This window comes from Topomyia yanbarensis, chromosome 3 (assembly GCF_030247195.1).
Source record: "Topomyia yanbarensis strain Yona2022 chromosome 3, ASM3024719v1, whole genome shotgun sequence".
Taxonomy (NCBI): Eukaryota; Metazoa; Arthropoda; class Insecta; order Diptera; family Culicidae; genus Topomyia; species Topomyia yanbarensis.
The window spans coordinates 322,473,413-322,497,130 of NC_080672.1; the positions used below are offsets into that span (position 1 = coordinate 322,473,413).

The 23,718-nt window shown below is 38.5% G+C and overlaps 1 protein-coding gene across 2 annotated transcripts in view; it reads right to left on the reverse strand.

Moving 5' to 3' along the window:
- LOC131693323 (uncharacterized) overlaps positions 1–23,718 on the reverse strand; it is a 74,426-nt gene that overhangs the window by 41,719 nt on the left and 8,989 nt on the right. The window contains exon 2 of one of the 2 annotated variants that reach the window (XM_058981048.1): positions 60–178. The exons of the other annotated variant lie outside the window; for it this stretch is intronic. The gene's annotated coding sequence lies outside the window, so the exon portion shown is untranslated. The remainder of the gene's footprint in view (positions 1–59; positions 179–23,718) is intronic. 2 annotated transcript variants of the gene reach the window in all.

Genomic DNA, 23,718 nt, shown 5'->3' on the forward strand with positions numbered 1-23,718 from the left:
GTAGCAAATATGTAAATAGTAAACTATTATTGATGAAATTGTATTTTAAATATACACACTCAGTTCAGCTCGGCAATTTTCGCATTTCCAGTCAAGAAACGAAATATTCACCGAGTTTTCGCGAACAAGGGATGTGTGTTTACTCTGCTGTTAAGACTTCGGCAAAAGATGCAAAAAGCTGTGAATATGCAGAAAAAAGAGTGTGTAAAGTTTATAGGAGATTTAATAAAGCTTTGCGCAAAACAGTAACTAAGTTTGCGAGAATTAAGTGTTTTAAAAAAAACCGGACAATCTAACGGTCCGGAAAGCTTCACCAGTGTCGTAGCGTGCAGATGGCCGGGTAAGTCTCAGTTGTGTCGTTTCTAGGTACACACTAAATGATTGTTCGAAAGTCGAACGGCAAAAGGAAAAAAAATGTAAACAACAAAGGGTCGCCAAACTGCGACTTCAGCGCCAGAAGACTACGTCACGGCTCTATCAGTGCCATTCAGATTTGTTTACAATAACTGGTATATTCTCCAATAAACAAATGATAAAAGAATAAAAAACGAACGTTATGTAGACTTAAGACTTAAAAAAATGCGAAAATTATTGCGAACTATCGCTCGCTCTCTAGAGTTTATGGAAGCATAAATGAGACGTACAACATTCAAAGACGGTATAGCAGACAACCTCTCCTTTAAGGCTCAAGTTACCTCAAGGCTTGGTAGTATGCGTAAGAAAAATTGTGTTCAGCTTTGCCACCAGATTATCCATTTAAACCTTTTCAAAACTCTAAAAGAAGAATATCAGTCGATTTATTAGATCATCACGATTCAATTTATGCAAAATACCTGCTGGAAAAACCATCGGCTTAGCTGGATGGTGCTTTTCAAAAAGTGGCTGTGATTTTTTATCACACTACCACACCGAGCTGGGGTACGCAACACAACTGCGCAATGAAAAAACCATAGCCACTTTTTCAAAAGCACCATTTAGCTAAGCCGATGGTTTTTCCAGCAGGTATTTTGCATGAATTGAATCGTGATGATCTAATAAATCGACTGATATTCTTCTTTTAGAGTTTTAAAAAGGTTTAAATGGATAATCCGGTGGCAAAGCTGAACACAAATTTTCCTACGCACACTACCAAGCGTTCAATTCTAACACATGCTTAAAAAAGGTAACTTGAACCTTAAGGCTCAAGTTACCTCAAGGCTTGGTAGTATGCGTAAGAAAAATTGTGTTCAGCTTTGCCACCAGATTATCTATTTAAACCTTTTCAAAACTCTAAAAGAAGAGTATCAGTCGATTTATTAGATCATCAGGATTCAATTCATGCAAAATACCTGCTGGAAAAACCATCGGTTTAGCTGGATGGTGCTTTTGAAAAAGTGGCTGTGATTTTTTGTCACACTACCACACCGAGCGGGGGTACGCAACACAACTGCGCAATGAAAAAACCACAGCCACTTTTTCAAAAGCACCATCCAGCTAAGCCAATGGTTTTTCCAGCAGGTATTTTGCATGAATTGAATCGTGATGATCTAATAAATCGACTGATATTCTTCTTTTAGAGTTTTAAAAAGGTTTATATGGATAATCCGGTGGCAAAGCTGAACACAAATTTTCCTACGCACACTACCAAGCGTTCAATTCTAACACATGCTTAAAAAAGGTAACTTGAACCTTAAGCTATAGCAAAGATTGTGGAGTACGCTAGACCGATTATCACTGAGAAGACAAGAGAAATGAAGTCTTCTTAGTGCCAGGAGTTCCGCAAAACCACAAGGTTACCGTTGCTCAACTTAAGCCCAATCAGTCTAGATGAATCTCTTATTGAAATGTTGATCCAATTGAGATGGTGTTCCTGGAAGTGCTGCAAACTCATCGTTTGATCTCTAGTTTCTGGTTTGCTTCGGCTTTGTGTCAGTGCTTCCTCTAGCTGTTATATTTGGCGTTCTCTCAAGGAAAAATGCTTAGCTTTTATAGACTAAAGGCGTTGTTTACTTATGTAAAGGCTCGCACAGAATGAAGCCAAATCTACCTATCGAACATGTCACCGGCTGCCAGGGATACCAGGTATCTTTTTCAAATGTCTTCACATTTTATAAAAAATGTCTCCATTTCAAGAGGATGACGTGACGTCATACTTTCGTAGCCAACATAAGAAATTTGCTTGTAACAAAATGAACGAAATTAATTCTAAATTCGAACGAGGAGCACATTAGTTTACATCAAATCAGTTAAAGTGTTCATTGTTTTCTTTTGTTTACTGCTTACTGTTACTGTTTACTATTGATTGTTGATGACATTTTAAGCCACTTTGACGTTGTTGTTGCCTATTGTCAAACTCTGTATGTAAAGATAGGGATGTCAGTTACCTGCTTCATTTGTCTTCAACGGACAGAATTTTGAATCGGTTATTGATTTTGAGCCAGAATTCTAACAGAAATCATTCAGACATCTGACTAAATTTGTCTTCAAAATGAAAAACACGTCTTCACAACATTTCAAATGTCTTCAAAATGAAGATAAATCTTCAAATCTGGCATCTCTGCCGGCTACCTATCGTGCAAAGTAAACAAATATACTTCTTTATCTACACTAAGAAAAATTATATGGTAACATTTACCATATGAGGAGGTAAATTCGACTTTTCGAGTGTAGTGGTTTTTAACCGACTATAGCATCAGGTCACATTAACTATAACCATGTTCAAGTTTACTATACAAGGGCTCTTGACCACAATAGTACTATTGAACATTGTATTATAACCATGACCATTATAAGTGGGATGCTCACCGTAACAATGTTCATAGTTATCTTAACCTGGAAGTGTTTGTTATAACTAAACCAGTAGAATGGAATGATTTACCAGTTTTACCATGCTTTATGCATAATAGTCAAATTCAACACTCTGTTGTATGAATGACCATTAAAAGCGGGATGCTTGGTATAACAATAAGCATAGTCATCCTGAGCAGGGCCTGCTTTCAATAACCTTGGGGTTTTGACATTTTTCCCCTAGTTATTTTAAAAAGGGATATCATTGTTTTGGAAATGACGCGGGTCAATATAATTACATGGATGGTGAGGGTGGACAAAAGAAAGTTTGAGCCAATCTAGCTTTTGGAAAGTATCCCTTAGTTTATTGATGCTACACATTTTTTATAAAAATATTAATCGGCTCAGTAACCATATCCCAGCCTCCTTTTTTCTGCTCTTACGCTTAACTGAAAAAAATCGAAAAATATTTATGATTTTAAAACATCGTTTTTGAATTAAATTGAAGTATGTACTCACATAGTGCAATAAAGCAAAGCAAATACTTAGTAATACAGTCCGTTGCGAAACATGACCTTCTGTTTCGTAGGACTTGAAACCGATTCTTAGTGTACAGACCATTTGTGAGGCTCATATTTGGCTACTAAATACCTTCCCTGACTGAGACTCTATCATACAACGGCTAATGATGCTATCACCTTACCGTAATATTACAGAGATAATATTATTGCGATAGTTAAAAAATTAAAATTACAGAGTACGCCAAAAAACACGCACGTATGTTATTTATACATTTTTCACTGTAATGGCCGCATCCTGCAGAAAGACTTAATGGAATCGCAAACATTGACAAGTTTTATGGTTGTTAGTAATACAAAGCATTGTCAGCTGAAAATCACTATACGTAAAAGCTGCTTTCGACAAGGGTAAAGTCCACATAAACGGTGTATATAGTTATTTTAACCTTTACATTCCTATAACAACTATACACTTAGTGTTCACGACTTATTAATATATTGTGCAGAGGACAATCAAACGAAAAGTAGTTATAACAATGGCACTGGTTACATTCAAGATGTTTACCATGTTCATATTTTTATTTTTACTTGAATTTTAATAGTGATTCACACTATTCATTTGTCACTTTATAGATGATAAATATTGTTGGAGTGAGCATGTTCAAATTGTCGTAAATAACAACAGCATAGTTTCTTTGATATACAATGTTTGTGACGAGCTCAATATGACAGTTTTAAATACAGGCGAAGCAACACGCATTCCCAGACCACCCGCACGACCAAGTGCATTAGATCTATCTCTATGCTCGACATCACTTCGGTTAGATTGCACGTGGAAGGTTGTACCTGATCCTCACGGTAGCGATCATTTGCCAGTCGTTATTTCAATTAACAGTGAATTAGGCCTCACGAATTCAATCAATGTACCTTATGACTTGACACGAAATATTGATTGGAAAAAATACCAATCTTTAATTTCCACTTCTCTTGTTTCGACGGAAGAGTTACCACCTACCGAAGAATATGAATTTCTAGCGGGTTTGATTATTGAAGCAGCAGAACAAACCCAAACGAAATGCAATCCTGGCATGATAATGAACAGCCGGCCTCCTAATCCCTGGTGGGACAAAGAGTGCTCGGATGCATATGAAGCTAAACAAGTTGCTTACAAAGAAATTATGGAACGGAAAGGGTGTACACGTGCAAACTTTGAAAATTATTCGATTTTACAAAACAAATTTGACAGTCTCCGTCGTGCCAAAAAGTCTAGTTATTGGAGACGTTTCGTTGATGGCTTGTCAAGAGAAACATCAATGAGTACTCTTTGGAACACAGCCAGAAGAATGAGGAATCGAAACGTAACTAATGAAAGCGAAGATTTTTCGAATCGCTGGATATTTAATTTTGCCAAGAAAGTTTGTCCAGATTCTGCTCCTGCGCAGAAAATCATTCGCGATGCTCCCACAAGTAACGATTCCATAGATTCGCCTTTGACAATGATGGAATTTTCAATTGCACTCCTCTCATGCAACAATAATGCTCCGGGTCCAGACAGAATTAAATTCAACTTGGTGAAAAATCTGCCTGACCTAGCAAAAAGACGCTTGTTGAATTTATTCAATAAGCTTCTTGAGCAGAACATAGTCCCGCACGACTGGAGACAAGTGAGAGTTATCGCCATTCCAAAACCGGGAAAACCAGCCTCCGACCATAACTCGTATCGACCGATTGCAATGCTATCCTGCATCAGGAAATTGTTGGAAAAAATTATCCTACGACGTCTCGACAATTGGGTTGAGGCGAACGGCTTGCTATCAGATACCCAGTTTGGTTTTCGGAGGGGAAAGGGAACGAATGATTGTCTGGCGCTACTTTCGTCAGAAATCCAACTAGCTTACGCAAAAAAAGAACAAATGGCGTCTGTGTTCTTAGACATAAAAGGAGCATTCGACTCTGTTTCCATTGATGTTCTCTCAGAGAAACTACATCAATGTGGTCTTTCACCAATATTAAATAATTATTTATACAACTTATTGTCAGAAAAGCACATGCATTTTTCATATGGCGATTTGGCAACATTCAGAATAAGTTACATGGGTCTCCCACAAGGTTCTTGTTTAAGCCCCCTTCTCTACAATTTTTACGTGAATGACATTGATAATTGTATTGTCAGCCCATGCACTCTAAGGCAACTTGCAGATGATGGCGTGGTTTCTGTCACAGGACCAAAAGCCATAAATTTACAACAACCACTGCAAGATAGTTTGGATAATTTATCAAGTTGGGCTTTGAAGTTAGGCATCGATTTCTCTACGGAGAAAACAGAGTTGGTTGTTTTTTCAAGGAAGCGTGATCCAGCTCAGCTTCAGCTTCAGTTGGTTGGTAAAATGATAGCCCAAGTCACGACCTTTAAATATCTCGGAATTTGGTTCGATTCTAAAGGTACATGGGGAGGCCACATTAGGTACCTGATAAAGAAGTGCCAACAAAGGATAAATTTTCTCCGAACAATAACCGGATCTTGGTGGGGTGCTCATCCAAGTGACGTGATAAGATTGTATCAAACAACGATACTTTCAGTAATGGAATATGGGTGCTTCTGTTTCCGTTCAGCTGCAAACACTCACATTATTAAATTGGAACGAATACAGTATCGTTGTTTACGAATCGCCTTAGGTTCCATGCAATCGACACATACGATGAGTCTTGAAGTTCTAGCGGGAGTTCTTCCCTTAAAAGATCGATTCTGGGATCTCTCCTCTCGTTTACTTATACGATGTGAGGTTATGAATCCACTTGTAATTGAAAATTTCGAAAGACTTGTCGAGCTTCAATCCCAAACCAGATTCATGACAGTGTACTTCAATCACATGTCACAAGAAATAACGCCTTCTAGTTATGTTATGATATGTGTTAATATACTAGATACTCCTGATTCCACTTTATTTTTCGACACGTCCATGCAAGAGGAAATTCGTGGAATCACGGATCACCTGCGCTCTCTGGAGATCCCTAAAATATTCATAAGTAAATACCAACACATTGACCGCCATAAAATGTTCTACACTGATGGGTCACGAATCAATGAGGGCACTGGCTTCGGTATTTTCAACCATAACACCGCGATCTCTTTCAAGCTTGCAGAACCTGCCTCTGTTTACACAGCCGAACTAGCAGCAGTTCACCATAGTCTGGAAATCATTGATACTTTACTTCCGAGCCATTATTTCATCCTCACAGATAGCCTCAGCGCAATTAAGCCACCACACTCATTAAAGCTTGATAATAACGCTCCGTTCTTTTTGAAGATGATACGAGAACACTTAACCAAATTAACAAATAAATCTTATCAAATAACCTTAGTGTGGATTCCCGCTCATTGCTCCATACCGGGTAATGAGAGAGTGGATAATTTAGCCAAAATAGGAGCGCTGGACGGTGACATCTATGAAAGACCTATTGCCTTCAATGAATTTTATAGCGCTTCTCGTCAGAGGACGCTTACTAGTTGGCAAACATCATGGGACAATGGAGATCTGGGACGGTGGTTGCACTCAATTATCCCTAAAGTATCAACGAAGGCATGGTTCAAAGGGTTGGATGTAAGTCGAAACTTCATTCGTGTGATGTCTAGACTCATGTCCAACCATTATACGTTGAATGCGCATCTCCGCCGTATTGGGATCGCAGAAGATAATCAATGTGCTTGCGGAGAGGGTTACGAAGACATTGAACATGTTGTTTGGTCTTGCATTGAATATCGTGAAGCCAGATCCCAATTAATAGACTCCTTACGAGCCAGAAGAAAACCACCCTATGTACCTGTTCGTGATATCCTCGCTTTACGAGATCTTACATACATGAGCCATATTTATCATTTCCTGAAAACAATAAATATTCAAATATAATTATCCCCACAATGTTTCTAGTTTTTTTCCCTTGCTACCCACAAACAATTTAGATTTCTTCGCAGTTAGTTAAGTTAGATAAAACGATATAAATAAAGAAAAAAAAACAAAGATTACAGAAAAGTTACAGTGTTAGCATTAGAAAGTGATTTTTTTTATAACGTGATAGTCTTAAGAACCTTTGTAACATGTTATGTAAAAAAAAACCCCGGCGTAAAAAAGCTTTTGCAAATGCCGTGTCAAATAAACGTTTTATGAAAAAAAACAGCATAGTTAAGCGGTAATCGATTTTTGTAGTATTTTTTGGGATACAGATGTTTAGTATTACTGATCTCATGGTCTTTACTGCCATTTCGGGGAATAGTTAAAACAACCACGAAAGTCTGGTCACAGATACTACAGGTTTTTTCTCAGTGTATGCCCCTATGCATGCCCACAAGGGGAGTATTGTTATTGGCAGGAAAAATATTACAATAACTGGAGTGAAAAACTATTTGTTTATATATTTACCTTTTCTTATTTCATTTATTGCTTACAAAAATCAACAAGTTAACAAGAACGCAATGAATGCATATTTTAATTGATTCGCCGAGCCTCTACAGTGCCATTGAATGACTATTATGATTATTTCCTTTTTTGTATAATTGATAAATTCGCAAACGGAACATAACAAAACGCTCGATCATCTTATTGTGAATATTATGACATTCTTCTTCACAGATATTTCAAGCAAACTTATTGAAAAGGTCCTATGTGTAAATGAGAGCCTCTCATTGTTTACGCTTGCGCTAATATCACGGTCGCATTTGCGTTTGCTGCTTAACTCTTTGCATAATATGCTAGTGGAAATTATTCTCTTCCAATATGTACTGGAACATCATTGGAAAGATTAATGGTAAATCCGTGATAATCGAAAGAGAAAGTGAACAAAGAGAGGCTCTCTTTTGCACATAGGTCCATTTCAAAAAGTAAGCGAGATTTATAGTATGTGATTTCATGAGTGTTGCCAGCTTTGATGAAACGTTTTCATTACAAGTTACGATACTGGTGACGTCTAGAAATATTCCCTCCAGCACGATGAAAAACAAACAACTTCTGTTACATACAATAGTGCTTCCCTACTAAAATCTTTAATTTACATTTGGTATTACCCACCTGGTTTATTTTCTTCCATCGGTTCATTATACACTTTTTGATCTGTTGATGTTGAATTCAATTTACGGATGTCTTTGGTTATGTTCATCAACAATTTTCTATCGTCCGACTTATAAGATCATGAAACAATTTCAGACATTAACTGTGATACAGAAAGCAACTCCAAATTATCTCTAAATTTAAGAGCGGTTGAACGTGGTTGCAATAAATTTACACTAAAATTTCAAGTAACAATTGATTTCATTTTTCAACAAACAATAATACAGTAAATTAGCACTAAATGATACTGTTTCTGCAAAAAATGCTTGGAACAAAATGATTTGTTAAATAACATAAAAGAAAATAAAAATCAATGCATAGCCAACCCCCTTGGTGACTGTACAAGTCTTGTTTTGGTATTGTAGTATACCATTGGATTTCACTGCAAATGGTTCTTATTGTTCTGTCACAGTGACATGGTTTTGTTACTGTTCTATTCGAGTGTCAAGTTCGTCGGAGAAAAATTTAAACACTTTATTCATTGATTAATTAGCATTCAATAAATCAGATGAAATAATGTTTGAAATGGTTTTCTCTGGGATATTTCGTTTGCCACGATAAAGTTGCTTAATTTTTCATTCAGTATAAATTTATTTTGCAATTTGATCAAACTCACTGAAAGTTACAGCAACTATTCCGGTTGCCAGAAAAAAATAAATAGTCTGTATTCTACGCAGTGTTGCGCATTCCTCTGTACGGGACGCTATATTGTATACAGACTCTATTATAGACCTTTTAGGAGCAGTAACAGATGTCCCACAAGAGAATCGTCAGAGTCGCACTCTTCCTGAGCCAAGAGAGCATAATGATTTGTAATAACCAATGACGTTGCTTGCTCTTAAGTATTCCTGCAAAAGAGTTCTTAGAGCGCTTTTTTAAAGAAACGCTTCAGATTCACCAGGCGCTGTTTGTTCGCGGAGCAAGAGTGTTATAATAATAAATCTCTGCGCACTTGCCACACCGGGTCTTATTCCTACAATGGTCAATTTGCCTATATTTAGTACAATGCATCGCGCGCGGTACAAATATCCGATACGAGTTTGAAGGGGCATACAATTTTGCCGTGACGTGTGCAATTGTTGTTCAAAAAATTCGCTTACCCGCCATTATAATAACCTCGAATCGGCGAACACACCATCGATCTCAACTTTGTGGGCAGGAATGTTGTCGCGGTAGTCTTTCATCGAATACTTCTCACCAGTAATGTCATGCGCTTGCTTTAGGCGCGATATCACAATTTAGAGCTTATCTGGGCAAAAAATTGATATGAAAGCACTGTTGTATATTTCTGCTTCAGTTCTTTGAAAATCTTTAGAATATGGATTATCTGTGATGCGCCAGAAGATCAAATATAGTCCGACTGAGATCAATGTGCTTGATTTTAAATTTTAAATCTTGTTCGACATCAATTCTCTCATCAGTTGGATGCAAAGTGAAAACTTTCAGACCACTAAAGAAAAGACACACATTACGGGAGATATAATAAATTGAAAGACGAGCCAGGGGATAGCGCAAATGTCGTCATCTATCTTTACTCGAAGTATTGCAAGATGCTACCGATATTCTTGACAAATGACACAAAGTATGTTGAAAAATCATTAATAGTAGCAGATCATTAAAGCATTTTTAGTTCACAAGCTTGTTCAAAAATATACTAGTCCTGATATATAGTCTCCGGAAAAGACACACGGTTCGCTACCTTTAAACACCTAGCATAAATTGATTTCATGATTTGCGGCATACATAATATGAGCGACAATCAAACACGAACGAGCTTTGGTCAAATCATTAAGAATTTTGAGTTCTTGGTATTTTTTACGATTTCCAACATTTGGAAATAATGGTTAATGAAAGAACAAATATAGAAATAAATTTTTCGATATTTTGCATGATAGAGGAGGAATAGACTGGAATATTTCGGGTTTCGGGGTCGCTTTTGCAACATTTGCTCAACCAATTATGTTATACATGACGCAACTTTCAATAAACTCAGTTCATCTGCGCAGAACCGTAGCCTGCTGATGACCGAGTTGTCTCCGCCAGCCTAAGGATGCCAACAGAATGGCGGCGAGGAGCTGGGACAGACATTAGGATTCGAGATGCGAGAAACCTGCTCCCAACAAACCAAAAGAAAGATGTCAGAGTGAAGCAGAGTGGATATGCGCCGATTGCCTGCTTTTACTCACATTCCGCATTCTAATGTAAGTACCAACTCCAGCTCAGCTTCTCGCAGCCACTTGGTCACCTCAAAAGAGTGCTGAAATCTAGTGAGGATAGGTCACGAAATAAGTCAGGAAAAGTGTATCCTTTCCATGTAAACACTAAAGTGTTGTCCGATAGTCGAACTAAAAAGCCAAAATAAACACGAAAGGGGCGCAGAACTAAGACTCCGTCAAGGGTGTCAGAAGCATACGCTACGGCTGTGACTATCTAATACAACTTTGTGAAATTCAGGCGAAATCGTTTTAGCACTGCAAAGGGTCGCCTAAATGTAGACAATGGCACGACTGTCGGAGGGTTAAAAAAATTTGACGTGATTAGGTTTCATAAGATACCTGAGCAAATTATTTTTATTAATATATGGATCAAATATAATATATCCATCAAAAGTAAAGATACAAAAAATGTTTAAAGTGATTGTTTATTCGGGCATTTGAATTAAACAGTCTAAAGTTATGCCACATTTGCGCTAAGGTTCTAACTTTAAATGACACGCATTTTCATTTAAGTTTCTAAAGTTTTATGGTAACTGGAAACCGCCTTCTTGGATTTCGAAAAGGTTTCAATCATCAAGTTGCGTCATCTACTGACTAACCGCTTTTAGTCCCTTCATACCCATGTTGTCCATAAACAACAACGTTTTCAAACAGCTTTAACTTTTGGTTTAGGCAAGCTTGGCTCACAAAAACAGGGAAGGCTAATAAATGTGATTATTACCTTTCTTTAAAGCACTAACAGTTACAAGTATTAGTTCAAGTTCTTTATGAAAAACCTGTTTTAATCCACCTAGCGGTGCAATTGTGCCTTTCTCATTTTTCTAAACTATGGCACGGAGGCTTTTTATGTTCAACATAATTGTGGAAATGTCCATTACATTCTTAGTACACTTTGCACTTATACACAATGGCATGCCAGCCACGAACTTGATGAGCTACGTGTCGACGGTGAAACACTTGAAACAAAAAAATATCATACTCCATTAGCCTAATCAGCATTAGATCAATGTTATCTGCTTGCTAACTCATTTTGTCATGCGGGGATCGGTATGTGAGGAGGGCGAAAGTCCCATGAACGAACGACTCCCCAGCTTAAATTGGTATGCTTTGTAACATAGTGGTGGTTTAAAGATGATGGGGTTGAAAGGGAGGGGTATGAGGTGGTGGTCTGAGGGGTGATTTAAGGAGATTTTTAAAGGAGGGGAGTGAACAGTAGAGGGGGGGGGGGGTGTAACCCCTCTCCGTAAACCATCAACTACGCCCCTGTTAAAATCCAGAAACCTTATGCGAGTCGAAAAAAAATTTGGCCGGGATTAGGTTGACGTTTTTCAGAGTGATTGCATAACCTTTCTATATGAGAAAGGCAAAAATGTGCAAAATCCAAAAAAGTGAAACTTCGTCAAATTTTTTTCGTGTTTGCATCAAATCTCGACGTTTTATGCACCTTGAATACATTTAGCATCAAAAATAAAAATTCTATTTTTAATTTTTCCTATAGTTTTTATGAGAAATTTCTGTGTGGCCGCACTCTGAAACCCGTAATTCCGGAACCAGAATTCCGATCGATCCAAAATTCAATAGCAGCCGATGGGAAGGTTGCACCTTTCATTTGAGACTAAGTTTGGGCAAATCGGTCCAGCCATCTCTGAGAAAAATGAGTGACATTATTTGACACATACGCACATACATACACACACACACATACACACACATACACACACATACACACACATACATACACACATACACACACACATACAGACTTTTTCCGATCTCGACGAACTGAGTCGAATGGGATATGACACTCGGCCCTCCGGGCCGGGATTAGGTTGACGTTTTTCAGAGTGATTGCATAACCTTTCTATATGAGAAAGGCAAAAAGGTTTTTCGGGTTTTTTGATCACAAAGATAAATAGTTTTGGAACCCTATATGCGCTAGAAAAAAAATTGGGCGTGAAAGGGTTAAATGACATCTATATTGATGGAGCTTCGAAGTGTTTTGTAGTTGCCGGAAGCCATCTTAGAATTTGAAATTGTCATCTACAACACATTGCCTTCCAAATGACACCCCGATAGAATCCATCGTTTTGTTGAAACCGAAGTCGACAAAATGAGTTCCAAAACGGGGTCGAACTTTGATTTCCTCCTTCTACTTGACATGCTCTGTCAAATGTGACCCATTATTATATGGATTAGAATGTTTCGTGGTTACTGGAAGCTGCCATCCTGAATTTCAAAATTAAACCATCGATTTGAATCATCAATTTGCCTTTCCTTTGCAATTGACACATATTTTAACGCTTTTTGATAGTATCCAACAGGGAAAATAAACCAAAATGATGTGGTAAACAAAAGCAATTATGTTAAAAATCCCCCTAGGGGCAAGATTCGAACTTGCATCCCTTGGGACTCCGACCCAATGCACAAACTCTAATGCTATCCCTCTGGGATCCTACGACGTCCCAGAAATAACACATGATTATGGCATTAGCTGCACCCAATACATTTGATCCATTTAATTTCCCCGCTAGATACCAAATTTTGGATTTTATTATCGTCTGGTGTTTAATTTTTTGGTTCATTACCCATCGTTCTTCGGAGGGTGAAAGAGCTAATAAAGACTGTTGATTTCTGCTTCCTTGCCCAGAAGTATGACGGGAGCAAACCCGCCAAATAATTCATTTATTGGTTTGTGACGTATGTGCCAATACCTTATTTGTCGTTTTGGTGGTATCTCCCTGTTTTATAATTCTATCTTCGATTTCAAAATATTTCAACTTTCTAATGATATGATGCGTTTTGAAGTGTTTTGTGGTAAACGGAAGCTGCCACGTTGGATTTCTAATCGTAAATGTCCGTCATCTGACTAATCTTCACATTTCTCATAGCGAAAATTTTCGACAATCTTAAACTATCATCAAAAATAAAACAAACTTTTTTTCGCATCCGTTCTTTTTCAAATCCGAATCTTCTGAACTATAAATTCTTGTCAATAATTATTAGCAACCTTTTTCCCACTGTGCCATCGAACTGTTCAATTTTTATATTCAAATCTACTGCTCTTGAATCTTGCCTGTCATTCGGCGTGAGTCAGTGGCAAAATGCACTAAAAGGTTTTGAGATATAGGTGTCAGATATTCAATAAAAAGTTTGATTAGAGTAAAGATGTCATTTTTAATCAATATAATATATCCGGTCAATTTCCGAATTAAGTCGGAAACAAATAATTGATTACGTAGCTAATTTTGTATATGCAAAAAATACATGTATGTTACGCTAATTTTATATATCTTCAAACAATTAGAGAAATTTCCATCCACGCAATTTTTTTTTATTTGTATCTTGTTTAACGCATTGATAGTTAGTACCACGCAACTGTTGGCTCTAGTTTAATCGACCGGTCGTACTGCCCACATTATATTCGCCCTAGCTCTTCAGTCCCTCCATACTACGCACGAAAAGGAACCTGACGGCAGCTTGACCTTCTCACTGTCTCCGTTTCGCACTTATTCCCTCTCCACACTATCGAGCGACTCCTCCGGAAGGGCTATAACCGCGTTTAGAGGCCAGTGGAGTTTAATTCCGTTTTTAGACATGCTTCCTTCGTCTCCGTGTACCAATACATAAGTGATAGGATACCGCATTAGTAGAACATATCAACAATCGGACATCTCCACAAAAGGAAGCAATACAAAGCTTGGTGCCGAGACCGGTCGCGATGCAGCCTGAGGCGAAACTGAGAAGATGACCGTAGGATGGCGATGAAATGATATAGCGACCTGAGGCATGATCATCCCTAAACACTGAAGTCGATTGTTCGCCACAGAACGGTGTTGGAAGGATACTAAGCACTGCAACACTCCAAAACTTATGGATCATCGTGCACTGAAAACGGTGTAGATACTACACGTGAATGCGTACTTGGCCTGGGTAAAGCTTCAATGAAATATTAAAATGATATTAATCACCTATACCGATGGGCTGGGTGCCGGTAAATCCAATTTTATTGTTCGTTCAGCTTTATTTGATATTCGCTTCGCGATATTTTGCCATTATTCATTCCCTTGTGGCCATGAACACAGCCACTGAGGTTCGCGTGTGTTGATTTTTTTTTGTATGTGGCATTTGGCGAATTCAATCTCTTTTTAATACATACCTACTTACAAACAGTATTGATACTGCCATTGACTGGTTGTCCAGTTTGGCCAGTTTTGCGATCGGGGTGAACTGGACGCGTCTAGGAGTCGAGATTCGCATTTAGGCTAGGTCACCGCATTAGATGCGGATTTTGCTGATCGTAGAAAAAAGTGATCCGCAATGTGATTTGCTTGGAAGTATAAGAGCACATTTAGTTGCAGACGAATGGGATGTTTAATGACGATTTTAAATATAATTGCATTTATGTACACGAATTGGAATGCATATAGTTAGATAGATTATGAAGCGAGGTACGTATAGCAAGATTCGTAAAAGCTTCTTGTTTGTATTTTTGGTCTCGATCTGGCGGTAAAAAAGATTGTAAGTATTAGAATCCAAATTTGTCTGATTTACCCTTTATCAATTTGTAGGTTGCATTTAGCAATAAAATAAGACCATCGGCCATTTATGGAAGGGTATCTTCACTGTCAGCTTCGTTCTCCAAGTAGCTTGGAGAAACCGTACATGGTCGGATAAGGTTGTTTCAACCGACTAAGAATTACACTGTACCAGTTCCTGTTCCGCTAGTAAAACGCACCAAATAGGAAATCCAAATTCCATTGTGTCAGGCGACCCATGCTGTGGTAGAACAATTGAGGAGGTTTAAAATATTCTCAACTAAGCCTAGGGATTACAAGGATAAACTTCCCAGTAAGAAACCCTCATTGCATTACGATAAGGTAATAATGCACTGTTCGCACTAAACAACGATCTTTTTTCGCCGATATATGTCTACTTCCTGCAATACACAATTGGTTTTTATATATCATGCGCAACTTTTTTAAGGAATATGGTTTTGATGGAAAAATATCAATGCAGATAGGCTTTGGGCGACCGCTCTAAGGTGATTTGACTAAAATTTCTGTATAGGTTAAGTTTGATAAATTGAACCATTTTCAAGTACCTCTCAAAATATTAGAATTAGTATAACAATATTACTATTAAGACCATTTTTCAAATTGGTATGAATATCGTAAACCGCCTGGGATTACTTTGATCACTCGAACCTTTTCTTGTTGATCGCTTACTTAGCCTGCATAGTGCCTGCATACCGAAATACGGCTTTTTCCTATTTTTTGAAAGTGTCTGTTTATTCTATAATAGACGAAAATCTTGGATTTCAATAGAAGTCAAAAAATTAAATGAATTTTTATTGTTGTATAAACATTGATGTATTACTTGTTTTAATAAAGTTTATTAACTTTGAAAACATTTATTTGTGAAATTATTCTGAGCCGTTTGGAGCTTTAGTATGTAATAATTTTGTCTTTATCATATAGAAAGGTTTTGCAATCGCCCAAACATCGATTGTTCAACCGACGCCCAGAGGGACAAAATTCGACCCAGTTAGAAGAGATCTTAAAATGTTTGTGTGTATGTATGTGTGTATGTGGCATAAAATGTCACCTCTATTTCTATGATGATAAAACCGATTTACACAAACTTTTTTTTAATGAAAAGTACAACCTTCCAATCGACTGCTGTTGATTTTTTTATTAGGAGAGCATCCGGCTTGATAAGTAAACACAGAAATTTCCCATACAAACCGTAACAATCGTAGTACCTCAAAATTGATAATCTATTGAAATAGACTTCAAATTACATACTTGGATTTGCAGATCTAGGTCACCGACGGCCAATCAAAGATTTGTTGAATTTATTGTCCACTATCGACAATTCCGGAAGCCACGGGTTTCGGGCATATTCCAGAATTAAGGTCACGTCGGTTACTCGGTGATGACAAAACCGATTTTCACATCAGTCAAGGAAATGCGATTAGTTGCAACCCTCCATACTCGATTTTCACAAACTTAGTTTGGAAAGAATGGTATCATTTCTTCATTAATTATTGTTAAACTTTTTTCATTAATAATATCATCTAGACCTAAATGCAGTAGGCCGACGAGCCCGATTGATCCTACAATAAATTTAAAAAAGACAACTAAATTTTATTATTTGACTGACTTTCAAGTACAGTTTGCTGCTGCGTGTTGATATGCTTTTTCTAGGCGGCGAAATATTTTTAGTGTCGTCCACAGCAAATAGGGATCTTTAGGGGTGTGCGGGTTAAGGCATATTATGATGCAGATTAGTACCTTGAGTTAATATCTCAGTCCTTTTCCAATTTTTAGGCCAGAAACTATTTAAAAAAAAACATTTTTTGGTTTGTTTCCTTTTAGGACAATAACACATCCAAACCCGTGCGACTTGCACAACTCTATAGGTTGCCTTATCAGATCTACCATGGTTTGCAGATGAAACTTGGGATGGCAGGCTGTTAGCGGATTGACAAAGTACCAGATCATGCTGTGTGGGGTGCTGTCCCGGTTAACAATGAGGCGAACGAGATATTTGCAGATACGTCATTTAGTCGGTCAACTGTCAGTTTGTTGGTTGAATTGAATTTGGTTTTTGTAAATTAAAAAATCAGAAAAGAATAATTACGATTTAAGAATGATATGAGTGCACTCGTAAGGACACTTGCTATCAGTAACTACGAAAAACTGGCACAATTTTTCCAAATTAAAGATCCCTATTGAGGTTTGATTGGTTTGTCTTTTTTCGTGTAGTCGTTCACGTTCATGTCCTCATCTGTCCTACTTTCCTGCTGTTCGCGGTCGGATGTTCTAGTTTGTGTCTTACTGGTCGCTATTGTATGTTCGTCTTTTTCAGAAACCGCTGGTTATTGTTGGTGTTCATGTCCCAATAATGCAAAAATTCGCGCCACTGCAGCCGCTGTCTGTAGTACTAGAGCCATTCAGCGAGAAATCAGAACAGTTGCTGATGAACGAGATCAGCTCTGGGTCTTTCTTTTTCGAGCCATACAGTGGAAGAGATTGTTGCTATGATCCAATAATGCCTAGGTATAAGCCACACACCCAAAGCAATTTTGTTGGTAAAAAAAGATACCGATCTCACGAAACTCAACTTCGTCTCGTTCCGAGTTGAGCTTCCGTGCGAGCTAAAGGATATTGCACTCAAAGCGTCTACTTGGCCCACTGGAGTACTCGTTCGTGAATTCAATTTCGACCAGCCAAAGCAGGATAGATTTTGTTAATAAGATACCGGGATGCACCGCAGCTTGTATTATGGAAGCCCTCGATCGGAAACCACCCCCCCCCCCCCCGCCAAAGTCCAGCTACTGCAGCCAACGTTCACCAATCGTCGCGGTCCTGTGTGCGGGAGTAGAGAAAGGGTCTTCCAAACTTCCTACTGGGGCAAGTACCCATCCATTCAGAATAATTCAAGCGATGAAATGTTCCCCGTTATCCGTTCATTGCGTCCTATCAGTACCAGTCTGCCAGCGAACAGCAGCTGTTTACGTGAGGTACCTAGTCCAGCTGTATTGCATACATCCCGCGTAATCTCATCTCTTCGTTCACCGGGCCGCACACTTGCCGCCAGTCGTTAGGAAGCCCTTAGTCCCCCCATCACAATCGAGCCATTCCTGCCAGTGACCAGCAGCAGTCACGGTCCTGTGGTGGAGTTGGGACGATGAGTCTTCCGCAAACCTACCTCAGGCAAGTACAATGCATCTGTGAGCTCTTTTCCTTGCCTTAAACTTCTTCGATTTCCAGCCTTGGTCAACGACGGGATAAGCTGCTATTAAACTACCAAAATGTTGGTGGTATCAATTCAATCGTCGAGCGAAGTTGCAATATCCGATAAGAATTTTGACATCATTGTTTTAGTCAAAACGTGGTTGAACGATGACACGCTTTCCAGTCAGGTGTTCGGTACTGGATACAAGGTGTTTCGTTACGACCGGAGCCCTAGCAATAGCCGAAAATCCACCGGAGGCGGCGTATTAGTAGCAGTTAATACCAGTTTGAAGGCAAAAATTGTGGAGAATATTTCTACGGTGTACGTTATTAACAGTCACGTTCCGAAGAAAGTTCACCATCGACAAACCGGTGGTCCTCCATGGCAAACGAGTACATTGCGACGGTTGAAGTCTATCAAGAGAGCTACCCTGCGGAGGTTTACCGAGTATCGTACAACATCACTCAGACACTATTACGTCAGTCTCAACCATGCGTACACACCTAGAAAAAACAGTGTAAATTTACGTCTCCTGACCCTGACATATACGAGCATCAAAAATGACTTAGTTTTACGTTTGATTTTAATTTTACATGACGTTTAATTTCGTAAACCTTGTAATTTTACTCCACATACAGCGTTTGTTCTGAATGATAGGAAGTGTAATTTTATGTTATTGCGCATGTAAAGTATATGTTTCATGTAAAATTAAACGGAACACGGTAATGTTCCGTCATTTCGTAAATTACGGTTTGTTGAATTGTGTCATGTTTGCAATTACGTCAACGATAAAATTGAGATTTTTTTGGTGTGTATAAACGAGCCAGTCAACACTGTTTCTATCGATATCAGCAAAATATTCAGCGTAATCTCAAGTCGCACCCTAAACGTTTCTGGAAATATGTGAACGAGCAGCGCAAGGAATCTGGACTGCCGTCGTCTATGACTTTCAATGGGAACACAGCTTCCACATCACGAAACATATGTGCTTTTTTGCAGAAAAATTCGCGAATGTGTTCACAGACGGGGCATTAACTATTAAGCAAATCAAACTCGCTTCTAGCAGAGCTTGACTTGGGGGTCAAACTCTGGGTGGTATCGATGTCAATGCAACGATGATTACCAGAGCTTCCTCTCGACTTAAGTCATCTTTCAATCCGGGACCTGACGGGTTCCCCTCCGCTTTTCTGAAAAGGCACATCGAAATTTTGATTATTCCGCTTCTTCACATCTTTCGAACATCTATTGATAGAGGTATTTTTCGATCTTGCTGGAAATCAGCGAACATGTTCCCAGTCCATAAAAAGGGCAATAAGCGAGACGTCCATAACTACCGCGGAATTACTTCATTGAGTACTGTCTCGAAGTTGTTCGAACTTGTGATTATGGAACCTCTTCAGGCTCACTGTAAGCAGTACCTAAGTGACGATCAACACGGCTTCACGTCGGGACGGTCAACTGCGTCTAACCTCTTATGTTTAACATCCTACATAACAGAGAGTATGGAACATCGCGCTCAAACCGACGTTGTTTACACCGACTTATCTGCCGCATTTGACAAGACAAACCACGATATCGCACTAGCAAAAATGGAGACATTTGGAATAAATGGTAGTGTTTTGCAGTGGATTCGATCCTACCTCACTGACCGAGAGAAAGCGGTTATCATAGGAGAATGCCAGGCCCCTATATTCACTTCTACGTCTGGAATCCCTCAAGGAAGCCACTTGGGACCGTTGATGTTTCTGGTATACTTCAATGATGTACATCTAATTATGAAGACTCCACGATTGAATAATCGCATATGACCTCAAGATTTTTCACCTAATTTGTTCAGTTGAAGATTGCAGAGTTCTCCAACAGCAGCTTCAAGTCTTTGCTGATTGGTGTAATACGAACCGCATGTATGTAAACCCGAAGAAGTGCTCGGTAATATCTTATTCACGGAAAAAAGGTTAGATTTATTTTAACTACCGTCTACTAGAAACAGAAATCGAACGTGTCAATCACGTGAAGGATCTGGGAGTGATTCTGGATTCTCAACTTACGTTTAAACAACACGTCTCCTATGCAGTTGGTAAAGCGTCTCCAGCACTGGGATGCATCTTCAAAATAGCCAAAAACTTTACGGATGTTTATTGTCTCAAATTGCTGTACTGCTCTTTATCCCGATCAATTCCAGAATATTACCCTGAAGTGTGGAGCCCAAACTATAATGGCGTTAAGAGAATTGAAAGTGTGCAGCGTCGCTTTTTACGTTTCGCGCGTCGTAGATTACCGTGGAGAGATCCTGTCCGAATACCTAGCTATGAAAACCGATGTCAGCTGATTCAACTAGAGCCCTTACATGTTCGAAGGAATAGCGTAAGAGCTTTGTTCGTCGTCGACACTCTGCAAGGCCGTATAGATGCCCCAGCTATTTTGGAACGAAACATAAACGTCGCACCTCGAGCACTACGCAACAACATTTTGTTCCGATTACCATTCTGCAACGAATTTTTAACCAGGTAGCTTCAGCATTCGATTTCAACGTTTCTGCGTATACGTTTTTCCAGACCTTTTAATCAATTCGTTAACAACACTTGACCTTTTTATTCTTTGTTTATAAGTATTGCATGATTATTGTTTTTATGTACGACTTGAATATTAGAAATAAGATTAGTATTCAGGCCAACATCATTGGGGCTTCGATATGCCTGTTGATGTATTAAACAAATAAACAAATAAGTTTAGGTATTGAACTCATAGAACCCGGAGGGCCGAGTCTCTAATACCATTCGACTTAGTTCGTCGAAATCGAATATTGACTGTATGTGTGTATGTGTCAAATCATCTCACTCATTTTTCTCAGTGATGGCTAGACCGATTTCAACAATACTATATTCAAATGAAAGGTAAGCACCATAGCTGCTATTGAATTTTATTTGGGTCAGAGCTCTCCCAGTCAAAACAGGCATGTTGCTGGCTAACGGGGGGCTATTTGCCAACTCGGATGGGCTAATTGCTCTTCAATTTGCCAGCAAATTGCTGGCAATTATGGGGCTATTTCAAATGCAACATTTGGGCGATTTGCCGCCGTCATTTTTTTGCCGCCCAACCCGCCCTTGAATCGCCCCCAAATCGCCCACGCAACGCGCCATTTAATCGCCTTTAATTGCCTAGTATGAAAATTAAAAATAATGCTTATTTTCGGATTCATTATCTACTCACATATACTTACCAGTATACTAGGTAATCACCACCAAATTATAGGAAGAATCAATGGTGAAATTGGTATTGCACTTCAAAACTTATCACAATCTGACGTTCATTAAGACTTTAGGTCAGAGATCTTGTTCTACTATACATACACACGATTCCACAATTTCCCACATTCGTTGGCTAAATGAAGTGCACTAGACAAACAAACTACAAGTGAAAACACACCAATTGTTCAAAAAACAATTTTAAGCTTAAACCAAACATGAACCGCCATGTTTGAAAAACGCGAAAAACAACCAAGTCCATTTCAGCCGCCAGAAAATTTGTCTAAGTATTGAAATTGCCTTAAAATCGCATTCGCAAATTGCATTTGTTCCGAGGGGCAATTAGCACTGGCGAGTTGAGTCAAACGTCAAACCTTATAAATCGCCTGACCATGTTCGTCCGCATTTTTTTTGACAGGGCTGGTTCCGGAGTTACGGGTTGGAGAGTGCAGTCACACAGTGAGTTCCCATATAAGCAGGTCGCTAGATAAATGAACAATCACTTTGTTTTCAGTAATGAGAGATGGTTTTTGGTCACGGGTAACTTATAATAATATCATTATTGTGTCTATCACAACCGTTTCGAAGATCTGTGCCGTCATCTTCAGGGTAGAAGCCGCAAAAAAGAAAATGGTTTGTGCCTTGAATATTATGGCATAGACCTTCAAAACGTTGGCGATAGACACAATAAAGATAATATTGTAAGAAACCCGCAATCAACAACAATAACGGGTTTTATTCTGGATGTTCCAACGTAGAGAATTTGATTAAATTATCTTAACCCACTTTAACGGATTTGTCACTTTTAGTAAAGTTGCAAAAAAATTATAAAAATAATTATTCAGTCCTATACACAAAGCATCCGTACGCAAAAACTATCAACAGTGATGATAGATATTGCATCTTGGTGCATCCCACCGCTGCCACTTAATAGCGTCAAGTGTAAATATCAGCAACTCGCCCTTTTGCTCCGGCTCTTTCACTTCCGTTGCGAATTACTCACTTGATCTTACGTACGAACACGCTGCGAACAAAGTGAAGTGCTGTGTGATTCTGTGATTTCCACGTTCTCGACCTTGACCTATATAGGAAACAACGCGACAGATTGCTTTTATAGTTTTTTTGGCGCGCTGTTATTCGCGTCATTCGAGCGGATATGAGATTTGTAGACTTAGATTGTTCGTACAGAGAGGAGTGTGCTTCTTGTTTGTACGGACGGACGCGGTACAGGACAACAACGTTAGTATGAAATTTCTAAGGTTCTTCCGTAATTCAATAATTACGGAAATATAAGTTCCGGATCGAAGGTAAAATGCTGGTTTGTCACAACGATATTCCTCAACAAATCAATTCCGACAGCACAGATTGCTTTGACGATTACTTATAAAAAAATAGATCATATTTAGCTCTGGTAAATTGTTGAATTGTAATTGTAAATTAAACAATAATATGATGCGATGGAGTGACGTGGTTGCTGTTGCAAAACCAATCCTGAATTCGACTGAAAATTATCAGAACTTTTTCCTGCTTGGGCTCATACGTTTCCAACAACTTTGGGATAAAACTAGTCCAACTTAGGTTCGTATATCCGAGTGCCCGAAGCCGCAATTGCACACACTTTCGATTTCAACCAAATCCAGCCATGCTGTGCAAAAAATGTCAATAACCGGATCTGAAACACGTTCTGAGACACGCACAAAATCCTCTCGCACTCATGCTTACTTGAAGAAACTTTGCAAACATAGTAGAGTGGTGACACTTATTTTTTATGCTGAGTACGTTTTATTTGTACTATTACTTGATTTTGTGTATTTCACATTATTTGATGTAGAATAAGCTTCAATGTTTATAATTTAAATACAACATAAATCAAATCTAATGTAATTGATTATTGTTAACAAAATCTCGATTAACCATGTGAAATTACAAAATAAACTAGAAAGAGGTGAACCAAAATTATATCATTTGATAGGTTTTATTTTGAGGCAAAAGGAACTCATAGTAAGAAAGAGAAAAAAATGCTTTTCCAATTCTTCAGTTGTCCAAAATAGTGTCCAATACCCTCAACAGTCGCAAGAATAATATATGTAGTATACTACATTATAGCAGAAAAACTATGCAGCTGAAAAAA